At 36.8% G+C, this 14,105-nt stretch overlaps 4 long non-coding RNA genes across 4 annotated transcripts; 3 read left to right on the top strand and 1 right to left on the bottom strand.

Annotated features, from left to right (window-relative positions):
* The first annotated feature begins 2,048 nt into the window (after positions 1 to 2,048).
* LOC128671847 (uncharacterized) lies at positions 2,049 to 3,251 on the top strand. The gene is made up of 2 exons (XR_008404886.1): positions 2,049 to 2,671; positions 2,944 to 3,251. It is a non-coding gene; the product is annotated as an uncharacterized LOC128671847 (long non-coding RNA).
* A 1,537-nt stretch (positions 3,252 to 4,788) lies between these two features.
* Positions 4,789 to 6,114, top strand: LOC135309762 (uncharacterized). The gene is made up of 2 exons (XR_010369962.1): positions 4,789 to 5,534; positions 5,807 to 6,114. It is a non-coding gene; the product is annotated as an uncharacterized LOC135309762 (long non-coding RNA).
* A 1,013-nt stretch (positions 6,115 to 7,127) lies between these two features.
* On the top strand, positions 7,128 to 8,977 carry LOC128671837 (uncharacterized). Its single transcript, XR_008404882.2, has 2 exons — positions 7,128 to 8,401; positions 8,670 to 8,977. It is a non-coding gene; the product is annotated as an uncharacterized LOC128671837 (long non-coding RNA).
* Positions 8,978 to 11,114: 2,137 nt separating this feature from the next.
* On the bottom strand, positions 11,115 to 13,574 carry LOC135309769 (uncharacterized). Its single transcript, XR_010369974.1, has 2 exons — positions 13,384 to 13,574; positions 11,115 to 11,425 (listed from the first exon to the last, which is right to left on the bottom strand). It is a non-coding gene; the product is annotated as an uncharacterized LOC135309769 (long non-coding RNA).
* Between the last annotated feature and the right edge of the window lie 531 nt (positions 13,575 to 14,105).

The following is a 14,105-nucleotide window of genomic DNA, read 5'->3' as shown; positions in this document are numbered from 1 at the left end:
TTCTATTTTCTCTACACTACTTGTTTACATTATGTTATAGGGCTGTACTCAGACACGGCTATCACGCGCATGGGTCTTGCGCGCATGGGTCTTGCGCGCAAATATCTTTCGCGCATAAGTCTTTGCGCGCAAAAGTCTGCGTGCAAGCGTCTTTCAGCGCAAGTGTCTGTGCGCAAATGGCTTTCGCGCATGTGTCTTTCGCGCATTTTTTTTTCGCGCAAGTGTCCTGATACGCTTTATAATATTAGTATGGATGTAGGATGTACAGGCATATTTTTTCTACTGTTTTATTGTATGTATGTATAGTGCACAAGGTAATTTTAGTAATGTTCGTTGTATTCATATAAAAACTGTTACAAGTTATCTGTAGTATACTTCCTATCGTGTCAAACGTTATTTTCAGAACGATTTTCTCTATCTGCTTTTTAATATATTAATTTAAGTTTTAATATTGACCCAATTTCATATTATACAATAAAATACAAAATATCATTATTGCTTTAGTATCAAGTTGAAATTTATACCAAATACCCAGGTCTACGTCTCTCTTTCAGCTGGAAAAATTATACGTGAACGCGATCAAATAATATGTCTTATAATTTTTATCCGTGAGTTTTATTCCAATCCTAACTAATTATTATAAATGCGAAAGTATGTTTGTTTCTTTGAATTACCTCTTCACGCTCAATCTATTCAACCAATATTCTTGAAATTTTGCGTATATGTAATTGTATGTACCTATGGATAAGAACGTAGGGTATCTTTCATCCCGGAAAAATAACTGTTCCCGTGGGAAAACCACACGGGCGAAAACGCGCGCAAAGGTTGTGTTACATAACTGTGTTAATTAATGTACATCACAGTTTGTTTTACGATTGCGAAATATTTTTAGGGGAATCCAACATTTGCTTATTTACATTCTTATAAATATAACCCACCAATATGTACCCACTTATTTACCTCGCTATTTCTAATGCTCACGTCACAACTTCAAAAGCATGCAGACACTTTGTGGTAACAGATATCCAAATTATAGCACTACTTCGGGTTTTGCGTTCAACACTCTTAAAATGTACCACCGGGAGTCCCTCGTTTTACATTCTATAACTATCTATACATATATCTATTTACATGTATATGTCGCAGTACGATATGTCATGCATAATACTTATTGCGGTCAGTTAATTCTATTGCAGAGATTTCAATATTGCCAAATGATATTTTATTCGTCGTGCTCCGTTGTATATGTATGAATAAAAAAAATCAAACTTGTATAAATAAATAGATATATTAGGACAAATCACACAGATTGAGCTAGCCCCAAAGTAAGTTCGAGACTTGTGTTATGAGATACTAACTCAACGATACTATATTTTTATAACAAATACGAGTACATATATAGATAAACATCCGAGATCCGGGCCAATCAGAAAAAGATAATTTTTCCATGATAACCCGACCGGGGATCGAACCCGGGAAATCTCAGTTTAGAGGCAACCACTATACCTCTGCGCCACCGAGGTCGTCAAATAGGTGCGTACGGAGATGTCCAAGCGAAAGAGCGCGACGGAGTAATGGGGCATAGCCTTTTGAATGTTTTTATTATAATAAACATTAAAAATTAGGTAGGTACTTTAAAAAAAACATGTGTGACATATGAAAACATTAATGAGATGAAACATTTTAGAATCGAACGGGAAACCAGAATATTATCATTACAAAACATTAGGGAATCCCTGGCTCTACTCCTGTGGACGAAGTCCAGACTGTATCAACTCAAACTGCATATAATCTGATCCACTACGGGTCGCATCACGCGAGATGTTAGGGTCACATGCATTCATACATTCATATGTCCCGGCAAGAACATAATAAAATATACCCCAAACCTTGGTGAAAACCGCTTGAAAATCCGTGCAGTAGTTTTTGAGTTTATCGCGAACAGACTGACAGATAGATAGACGCGGTAGAGGACTGTGTTTTATTTATACATATAATTAATATAATAAAACAGTAAAAATACTTTAGTATTTGTGTGTATTTTATTTACATTTAGTATGGAACACACATAAACAAATAAACATTTCTATCCATCTATCTAGTATTTTTGACTGAAATGGATGGAGAGACCCTTAAAACGATTAATAGAAAGCAAAAAAAATGTCTGTCTGTATGTATGATTATGCTTCTCTCTGAAGGTACTGGACGGACTCGAATGAAACGTTTTTGTTATATAGCTACATATTAAGCCTGGGCAACATATAAGGTATAAATTATTTTGAAAATTAGAACATCTGTTGGAGAACCATGACGGTTCAGCTAGACTATACGAAATATAGAAATGACGCCTTCACAAAAATTGTTCAGCCTGATCATGATGAGCATTTTCTGTTGAGGTATAGAAATACTCAAACTCCGGGGCGCGAGTCCAACTCACACTTGACCGTTTTATTTAATTAGAATTTGATTATGTAGCTGGCAACACTCTCAAACTCGAAGGGGATTCACTCAGATATTGGGAAGCTAAATATAGAGTCCGCAGTTTATTTGACGTGTAGTATAAAAGCAAGGGGCAACTTTTTGCAGTTTGCATTATAAAAGCAGAGTTTGTACAGTGGCTTACGAGTGGATTCGTGGTGCTATTGATATTGTTTTTACATATTATACTTATGTACGTATACGGAAAAGTTAATCATAATTTTAACGATATTAATTAAGTGAAATAAGGGCAGGTACTGTACAACGAGTTGGCTGAAAGAGATCAGGAATTTCGTATTGCCCGAATATGAATATGATAGTGGACGTCATGCGAGGCGAAAGGGACACTGTCGTGGCAGCTACTAGACCTTTTAAATTTCATCAAAAACTGACCAACGGTTTGAAAGTTATCGCGTTTCAAACATACATTCGTACATACATTTAAGCAAGTCTTTTTTGTTTCAGTAAAAACAAGATGGATCTTTTTTCCAACATCCTGGACAATATTCCGGTGGTAGGCCAAGTGAAAATGGTGGCCCACCAGCTCAGCGGCGACAGCGAGGCGGCAGAACGCTCCTTTGAGAGGTCTACCAAGGCCACGAGCAGTTTGGCCGGGGTCCTCGGAGGCGGGATCGCAGGGGGGCCGGCGGGGGCCATCGCTGGTTATGTGGCGGGGGGCGCGGCTGGTGACGCGTTGGTCGATTCGGCTAAAAACAACAAAATAAAATAAATGTGTAATATGAATGTATTCCAAAAATAAATGTTTGTCTATATTTTTTAGTTTTATTAACTATTATTCGCAAATATTACCATTGGTTTGTTTGTATTATTACAATGTTCTTCATCAATTAATTGATTCCGTCATCCACATTTCTCTTTACAATATTCAAACCCGATTTCCTGTTGTTTTAGGAATAACCAGGTATTCCATAGAAATAAATTCGAATTTTGGAAAGTTTTTTCATCCATCCTTGACGACCAGTTATTGTTTTATCGCATATTCAAGGCTCAAATTCGTATTTTTGTCATCTTAAGTTCGATTCCTCGTTTCTCGCTACGATTTACGCAACGCGCCCCATCCCATTTCCCGCTACAGTAATGCATAATACTTATTGCGGTCAGTCAATTCTATTGCAGAGATTTCAATATTGCCAAGTGATATTTTATTGAAGTTCTGTAGGTAACTGCGATGATTTCGTACCAAAATAGTTGCCATGTCTGTCATTTCCCATGAATTGAGATGCTCCACGGCGACTATTTATGAGCAATGCTCATGAAGATAAGACAGCCTTTATCTATGTATAGATATATAAATATATATAGAAAAGGTAATATTGTTAATTTTATCCGTATATTAAATGTAGGTATATACATTTTACAAATAATAAAAATACACATTAAAAATATGGTCTTTCAGTCCGTAACTCACGTCTGGAGCAAGGATTTATTCAATTGGGTAAAGGATGAATCTCAAGTTATAAATAAGTACCTAGCTCACTATATCTAAGTACGGCATCGGGTCTGGAATATGGCACACAAAGTCCATTTTAGAGCCATGCTCCATTGCTCAGTCGCGCCCTGGTGCGACGAAGCACCGCGTCGCAGGCCCGTCGTGCTCCGTTGTATATGTATGAATAAAAAAAATCAAACTTGTATAAATAAATAGATATATTAGGACAAATCACACAGATTGAGCTAGCCCCAAAGTAAGTTCGAGACTTGTGTTATGAGATACTAACTCAACGATACTATATTTTTATAACAAATACATACCTATATAGATAAACATCCGAGATCCGGGCCAATCAGAAAAAGATAATTTTTCCATGATAACCCGACCGGGGATCGAACCCGGGAAATCTCAGTTTAGAGGCAACCACTATACCTCTGCGCCACCGAGGTCGTCAAATAGGTGCGTACGGAGATGTCCAAGCGAAAGAGCGCGACGGAGTAATGGGGCATAGCCTTTTGAATGTTTTTATTATAATAAACATTAAAAATTAGGTAGGTACTTTAAAAAAAACATGTGTGACATATGAAAACATTAATGAGATGAAACATTTTAGAATCGAACGGGAAACCAGAATATTATCATTACAAAACATTAGGGAATCCCTGGCTCTACTCCTGTGGACGAAGTCCAGACTGTATCAACTCAAACTGCATATAATCTGATCCACTACGGGTCGCATCACGCGAGATGTTAGGGTCACATGCATTCATACATTCATATGTCCCGGCAAGAACATAATAAAATATACCCCAAACCTTGGTGAAAACCGCTTGAAAATCCGTGCAGTAGTTTTTGAGTTTATCGCGAACAGACTGACAGACAGATAGACGCGGTAGAGGACTGTGTTTTATTTATACATATAATTAATATAATAGTAATTAAACAGTAAAAATATTTTAGTATTTGTGTGTATTTTATTTACATTTAGTATGGAACACACATAAACAAATAAACATTTCTATCCATCTATCTAGTATTTTTGACTGAAATGGATAGAGAGACCCTTAAAACGATTAATAGAAAGCAAAAAAAATGTCTGTCTGTATGTATGATTATGCTTCTCTCTGAAGGTACTGGACGGACTCGAATGAAACGTTTTTGTTATATAGCTACATATTAAGCCTGGGCAACATATAAGGTATAAATTATTTTGAAAATTAGAACATCTGTTGGAGAACCATGACGGTTCAGCTAGACTATACGAAATATAGAAATGACGCCTTCACAAAAATTGTTCAGCCTGATCATGATGAGCATTTTCTGTTGAGGTATAGAAATACTCAAACTCCGGGGCGCGAGTCCAACTCACACTTGACCGTTTTATTTAATTAGAATTTGATTATGTAGCTGGCAACACTCTCAAACTCGAAGGGGATTCACTCAGATATTGGGAAGCTAAATATAGAGTCCGCAGTTTATTTGACGTGTAGTATAAAAGCAAGGGGCAACTTTTTGCAGTTTGCATTATAAAAGCAGAGTTTGTACAGTGGCTTACGAGTGGATTCGTGGTGCTATTGATATTGTTTTTACATATTATACTTATGTACGTATACGGAAAAGTTAATCATAATTTTAACGATATTAATTAAGTGAAATAAGGGCAGGTACTGTACAACGAGTTGGCTGAAAGAGATCAGGAATTTCGTATTGCCCGAATATGAATATGATAGTGGACGTCATGCGAGGCGAAAGGGACACTGTCGTGGCAGCTACTAGACCTTTTAAATTTCATCAAAAACTGACCAACGGTTTGAAAGTTATCGCGTTTCAAACATACATTCGTACATACATTTAAGCAAGTCTTTTTTGTTTCAGTAAAAACAAGATGGATCTTTTTTCCAACATCCTGGACAATATTCCGGTGGTAGGCCAAGTGAAAATGGTGGCCCACCAGCTCAGCGGCGACAGCGAGGCGGCAGAACGCTCCTTTGAGAGGTCTACCAAGGCCACGAGCAGTTTGGCCGGGGTCCTCGGAGGCGGGATCGCAGGGGGGCCGGCGGGGGCCATCGCTGGTTATGTGGCGGGGGGCGCGGCTGGTGACGCGTTGGTCGATTCGACTAAAAACAACAAAATAAAATAAATGTGTAATATGAATGTATTCCAAAAATAAATGTTTGTCTATATTTTTTAGTTTTATTAACTATTATTCGCAAATATTACCATTGGTTTGTTTGTATTATTACAATGTTCTTCATCAATTAATTGATTCCGTCATCCACATTTCTCTTTACAATATTCAAACCCGATTTCCTGTTGTTTTAGGAATAACCAGGTATTCCATAGAAATAAATTCGAATTTTGGAAAGTTTTTTCATCCATCCTTGACGACCAGTTATTGTTTTATCGCATATTCAAGGCTCAAATTCGTATTTTTGTCATCTTAAGTTCGATTCCTCGTTTCTCGCTACGATTAACGCAACGCGCCCCATCCCATTTCCCGCTACAGTAATGCATAATACTTATTGCGGTCAGTCAATTCTATTGCAGAGATTTCAATATTGCCAAGTGATATTTTATTGAAGTTCTGTAGGTAACTGCGATGATTTCGTACCAAAATAGTTGCCATGTCTGTCATTTCCCATGAATTGAGATGCTCCACGGCGACTATTTATGAGCAATGCTCATGAAGATAAGACAGCCTTTATCTATGTATAGATATATAAATATATATAGAAAAGGTAATATTGTTAATTTTATCCGTATATTAAATGTAGGTATATACATTTTACAAATAATAAAAATACACATTAAAAATATGGTCTTTCAGTCCGTAACTCACGTCTGGAGCAAGGATTTATTCAATTGGGTAAAGGATGAATCTCAAGTTATAAATAAGTACCTAGCTCACTATATCTAAGTACGGCATCGGGTCTGGAATATGGCACACAAAGTCCATTTTAGAGCCATGCTCCATTGCTCAGTCGCGCCCTGGTGCGACGAAGCACCGCGTCGCAGGCCCGTCGTGCTCCGTTGTATATGTATGAATAAAAAAAATCAAACTTGTATAAATAAATAGATATATTAGGACAAATCACACAGATTGAGCTAGCCCCAAAGTAAGTTCGAGACTTGTGTTATGAGATACTAACTCAACGATACTATATTTTTATAACAAATACATACCTATATAGATAAACATCCGAGATCCGGGCCAATCAGAAAAAGATAATTTTTCCATGATAACCCGACCGGGGATCGAACCCGGGAAATCTCAGTTTAGAGGCAACCACTATACCTCTGCGCCACCGAGGTCGTCAAATAGGTGCGTACGGAGATGTCCAAGCGAAAGAGCGCGACGGAGTAATGGGGCATAGCCTTTTGAATGTTTTTATTATAATAAACATTAAAAATTAGGTAGGTACTTTAAAAAAAACATGTGTGACATATGAAAACATTAATGAGATGAAACATTTTAGAATCGAACGGGAAACCAGAATATTATCATTACAAAACATTAGGGAATCCCTGGCTCTACTCCTGTGGACGAAGTCCAGACTGTAGTTATCAACTCAAACTGCATATAATCTGATCCACTACGGGTCGCATCACGCGAGATGTTAGGGTCACATGCATTCATACATTCATATGTCCCGGCAAGAACATAATAAAATATACCCCAAACCTTGGTGAAAACCGCTTGAAAATCCGTGCAGTAGTTTTTGAGTTTATCGCGAACAGACTGACAGACAGATAGACGCGGTAGAGGACTGTGTTTTATTTATACATATAATTAATATAATAGTAATTAAACAGTAAAAATATTTTAGTATTTGTGTGTATTTTATTTACATTTAGTATGGAACACACATAAACAAATAAACATTTCTATCCATCTATCTAGTATTTTTGACTGAAATGGATAGAGAGACCCTTAAAACGATTAATAGAAAGCAAAAAAAATGTCTGTCTGTATGTATGATTATGCTTCTCTCTGAAGGTACTGGACGGACTCGAATGAAACGTTTTTGTTATATAGCTACATATTAAGCCTGGGCAACATATAAGGTATAAATTATTTTGAAAATTAGAACATCTGTTGGAGAACCATGACGGTTCAGCTAGACTATACGAAATATAGAAATGACGCCTTCACAAAAATTGTTCAGCCTGATCATGATGAGCATTTTCTGTTGAGGTATAGAAATACTCAAACTCCGGGGCGCGAGTCCAACTCACACTTGACCGTTTTATTTAATTAGAATTTGATTATGTAGCTGGCAACACTCTCAAACTCGAAGGGGATTCACTCAGATATTGGGAAGCTAAATATAGAGTCCGCAGTTTATTTGACGTGTAGTATAAAAGCAAGGGGCAACTTTTTGCAGTTTGCATTATAAAAGCAGAGTTTGTACAGTGGCTTACGAGTGGATTCGTGGTGCTATTGATATTGTTTTTACATATTATACTTATGTACGTATACGGAAAAGTTAATCATAATTTTAACGATATTAAGTGAAATAAGGGCAGGTACTGTACAACGAGTTGGCTGAAAGAGATCAGGAATTTCGTATTGCCCGAATATGAATATGATAGTGGACGTCATGCGAGGCGAAAGGGACACTGTCGTGGCAGCTACTAGACCTTTTAAATTTCATCAAAAACTGACCAACGGTTTGAAAGTTATCGCGTTTCAAACATACATTCGTACATACATTTAAGCAAGTCTTTTTTGTTTCAGTAAAAACAAGATGGATCTTTTTTCCAACATCCTGGACAATATTCCGGGGGTAGGCCAAGTGAAAATGGTGGCCCACCAGCTCAGCGGCGACAGCGAGGCGGCAGAACGCTCCTTTGAGAGGTCTACCAAGGCCACGAGCTGTTTGGCCGGGGTCCTCGGAGGCGGGCTCGCAGGGGGGCCGGCGGGGGCCATCGCTGGTTATGTGGCGGGGGGCGCGGCTGGTAAAGCGTTGGTCGATTCGGCTAAAAACAACAAAATAAAATAAATGTGTAATATGAATGTATTCCAAAAATAAATGTTTGTCTATATTTTTTAGTTTTATTAACTATTATTCGCAATTATTACCATTGGTTTGTTTGTATTATTACAATGTTCTTCATCAATTAATTGATTCCGTCATCCACATTTCTCTTTACAATATTCAAACCCGATTTCCTGTTGTTTTAGGAATAACCAGGTATTCCATAGAAATAAAATCGAATTTTGGAAAGTTTTTTCATCCATCCTTGTTTTATCGCGTATTCTAAGACTCAAATTCGTATTTTTGTCATCTTATGTTCAATTTCCCGTTTCTCGCTACGATTTATGCAACGTGCCCCATCCCATTTCCCGCTACGTGTCCCACTCTTGTTTCCCGTAACGCGAGCCGAACATTTCATGGACCTCTCTTCAAATAATCAAGTTTCGCATAAATTTCCACCCCTACATCATTCCCCTAGAGATTCCAAAATCTAGTTATTGCATTCTTATATTATACTAATTACCAGTTTTTATCTTAAATTTCAAGTTTCGTTGACTTCAAAAATGATGAAATTCCATACAAACTTGCAACCCTTATTTCATGTGGATGTAAATTTGAAAATCATAATCTAATTAATGCATTATTATTTTTTACCAATTACAAATTTAAATAAAAAATGTCATGCGTCTTACTTTATAAATGACGTTTCATACAAACTTGCGACCCCTATTACCCCCTTAGGGATGGATTTTCGAAAAATCCTTTCTTAGCGAACGTCTCCTAGTCACAATCTACTTTCCTGCCAAATTTCATCTTCATGAGCTCTGTAGTTTTCGAGATTTCGTGATACGTGAGTGAGTGTTTTTCACTTTAATATATAGATCACCCCTCTTGTTCATAAAATGTTGTATGATATACATAGAGACAAAACATATTTTAACTTAAAATAAGTACTTACGTTTACCTACCAACTTAAAAAGGTTCAAGTCATATTTAAAATATCGATAAAGCTATAACAAGGGTAATCAAAAAGTATTAAGTTATTTTAATCGGGTAGTACCTAAATAATTTTCAAATGGAATCAAATCTATTTCGTGAACACGTGTTCACAAAAATTAACAAAAAATAAAAAAATGGTTGCCTGTAAAGTCGGTTTTACGGGCGAAGATTTTACGTGACAACGTCTTTTTACGCGCGCGGCAGACCGATCATAGTTGAGTGGGAGAGAGACGCAAGGCATTCGGCGGGCCTCTCTCTCGTTCGGTGACTCATCGTAACGTTACCGGGCGTTACACTTTTTCATAAGTGACTCCCAGCCGCAACCTAATTTAAGACGTTGTCACGTCAATAAGTAAGGAATGTACAGTACGTGCATTAACAAGTTATTTAAAGTCATATTCATTAGTTTTCATTTAATTTATAATAAGGTCAAATTAATATTTCTTAAAAAACATAACTATTTTTTTTAATTTGCGGCATAGTTTATATTGAAGGTAAGTACCTATTATAAACAGTGTGCCTAGTGTTAAGAACTGATGTACAAATGAATCGCAATAAATAAGGTGCATGAGATGGGTTGCGACACGGCACGGCCGGTGCTCTGAATCATGCGATGTGTTCCATGGATGTACTTATCAGCGATCCTAGCGATATCCACACACGTAACATGTGTAAAAATATTTACATTGTTACAAAAATAAATTTTAATTATTTCTTGATCATGGAATTCATTTATTGAATAGTAGGCTTTAGTATAAGGAAATATAGCATATTTTTCTTAAATGCCTTGAAACATGTGGTATTTCTTGTATCATTAGGCAGGCTGTTTACTTTGGTGCCAGCGCAAATAGACTGTTACATTGTTTGAGCAGCCACTACAAACTTGTTCAAACACATGAATATTGCTACTCATAAATACTATAACTTCATATTATGTAAAGCGACGTTTACCTATACCATAAAGCCACGTTCATATTATGATATTCGCCCAGATAGATATCGTACCTCCTACCCGTGAAATAAAACCTCACTACATTTACATGACGAAAATAACAAAATGGACAGCGTTAACATTCAATTACGTAGGTACATAAATACTTAGTGGTGTAACGTTTTTGTTTTTGCCATGGACACACACGTTACGTGCTAAATCGTAATAATTAATGTACTCGTACACGTGTGATTTTGGGGAAAATAAAATAACATTGTTTTCCACTGTTTTATTAAAATATTACAATTAGAAAAATGTGCCTTTATCACTTCCTTTTACTGTCAGACGAGTCCGAGGTCAAGACGGCGCCGAATGCGCCGCCGACCACAGACCCCACGGCGGCCCCCAGCGGCCCCCCCGCCACCACCCCCACGTAGGCCCCCGTCAGCGCCGCCGAGGACATGGCGTTGCGTTTTAGAGCCCGGTCGCCCGCCTGCTTGTCGTCGTGGGCGTAGTGCAAGATCCCCTTGTAGGCCCCCACCACGGGCGTATAGTCGGCTGTCGCAGACAGAATGTTCATCTTATCTGGAAAGAAAACTGTTATTAAGACTTGTATTTTAAATTCTTTCTTATCTTATAGGAATAAGTACGGGGACAAGTTCATCGTGCAGTTTAGGCTGAGGGTCGTATCGTAGTCATTAAGTGGAATGAAACTAGTCGAGAATGCCATATGGCCCTAAGTCCACTGTTTGTACATTTTTATAATAAATAAAATAAGAGTCGGAAGGATCCGATCGAATAAACACATACATCCCAATCCCAACTAATATTACAAATGTGAAAGTATGTTAGTATGTTTGTTTGTTACCTACCCCTTTCAACCTGGAAAAAACTATTGTTCCCGTGGGATTTACATAAAAGCTATATTCTTTGTGCCAAATATATAAAAACACAAGATGGCGCTGTATGTATTTTAAGGTGGCGCTAAATGCTAATAAAAAATCTTTGTAATAGCACTAGATGGCGCTGTGTGTATTTTAAATACGCTATGGATATTTTAATTCAACTATCCCAATCCTATTTGATTACGAAGAAAACACTGTTCCCGAGGGCATTTAGGCGGGCGAGGCCGCGGGAAAACAGCTATAATAATGGAGTGGTTTGCCATTGCCTTCTCAATTCTAGACATTAGTAATAAATTTCTCAACTATAAGTAGAGTGCAGTTTTTGTTTATGATGATGGAGTAATTGGTGAAAACAACTAGGTGTATACATTTAGTCAGATTATTATACAAACTCACGTGGTAGATCAAAGTATACCTACTCAAAAATAAACTTCAACACTATAGAGTTACTGGCGCGGCTCTCAGTGTTCTTTCGTCCTACCTAGATAATAGAACACAGAGAGTAGAAATTAACAAAACAACTTCCGACCGTGCACCTGTTTTATTTTTGGTTTATATAAACGACCTCCCATGCCTTGCCCAACATTTATTCGAAGTAGTTCTATTTGCGGACGATACGTCCATTTATATAAAGTCGATAGAAAAAGTGAAAACTATAACTTTATAAGTAATAGCATGTCTGTAGTGCTTATCTGGTTTACAACCAACAACTTACAGAGAAGACACAATGTATTAAATTCTCTCTATACAGTTATACCTATATACGTTATACCTTTAACAGTAAATGGTAAAGCTCTAGAATGGGTACATAGTACTAAGTTCCTGGGCATCACTGTGGACGACAAATTAAAGTGGGATAAACATATTGAAATCACCGAGAGGTCCTGGGTTCGATCCCCGGTCGGGTCATGATGGAAAATTATCTTTTTCTGATTGATCCGGGTCTTGGATGTTTATCTATATATGTAATTGTTATAAAATATAGTATCGTTGAGTTAGTATCCCATAACACAAGTCTCGAACTTACTTAGGGGCTAGCTCAATCTGTGTGATTTGTCCTAATATATTTATTTATTTTTTATTTATTTATAGATACAGCTAGACTTGTGTATTTCAGTTACTTTCATAGCATTATGTCCTACGGACTATTAGTTTGGGGTAATGCAGCTGAGATAGGAAAAAAAATATTTACGGATTAAAACCTCGAGATTCTCTTCAAGAACTCTTCAAATCAATTAACATCCTCACTGTTGTATCTCAGTATATCTTTGATGTGCTTATTTTTGTCAAATCAAATTTACATCTATATAAAAATATATATTTTTTATTTCATTTTGTATTTAAAATTTTTATTTTTATTATAATAATTCATATATTGAGACATTTTATTTGTAAAACATGTATGTGATTTGTGATCTTCAAGTGTCTGAATTATACTTCTATTTCGACGAATAAGATTTGTAATTATGAAGTCATGGGAATCGAGTGTGTCATGCTCACTCAAATGGTCAATCTGGTGGTGGCGTCGTGGGCCGGGTCGGGAGGTTCCCTGTATTACTTAGTGTAATAATGTAATAAAAGCAACTCGAAATTATTCTCAGACGAAGTGCTAAAATAATAATGTAATCATCCACTTGCCTTATACGAAAATTGTTGTTGTTGTGCGAAATAAAGCTAGTAATTAACTACGAAGGATTAAAATCCTAGTACGATTACAAACTTTAATCTAATTAATCACTCTCTGCACTCACGAGGACTACGTGTTCAAAGTGTATGCACTGCAATGCGTTCCTCAGGGTAAATAGCATTACACTTGACTTTGTCGAATGGTTTGCAGTGTTGCCGACAGCCAAATCAAATATTCAGATTTTATGGCCTACCAATCATTGAACCACTAAAGCAAATCATATATGTTTTTTAAATTTGCTTTAAAGCTCCTCTCGTATTCTCATCTCATTTTCTAGTTTTATAAAAAGGTCTGAGAAGAGGCAGCGCCTCAATACAATTATTGCCAAGTTTGAAAAAAAGAGATTGCGTAGTTGATAACATTGCGCCACTCGATGTGGGGATTAACTCAGAATAGTGTATACCTGACTAACCGTAGACAGAGAAAGCTAGGTTTCTTGGTGACTAATATCTGCTTTGGTCGCATATATAAATACCAGAGGAGAGTGGATCACATACTTATACATTAAAAAATATATAAAAATCAATGTAATATACCTATTTCATACCTGATTCTTGACTTTGTGTATCACCCTATAAGAGATGAAGATGTGATTGATATTACTGTCTCTATTTCAATATGAAATGATCAGATTGGGTCGTACTTTCTTACTTACGTCAACCTATAATAGGTA

Source organism: Plodia interpunctella, chromosome 8 (assembly GCF_027563975.2).
Source record: "Plodia interpunctella isolate USDA-ARS_2022_Savannah chromosome 8, ilPloInte3.2, whole genome shotgun sequence".
In the NCBI taxonomy this organism is placed as follows: Eukaryota; Metazoa; Arthropoda; class Insecta; order Lepidoptera; family Pyralidae; genus Plodia; species Plodia interpunctella.
The sequence above is the reverse complement of the archived record's forward strand: the minus strand, read 5'-3'. Positions and strand labels throughout refer to the sequence as shown.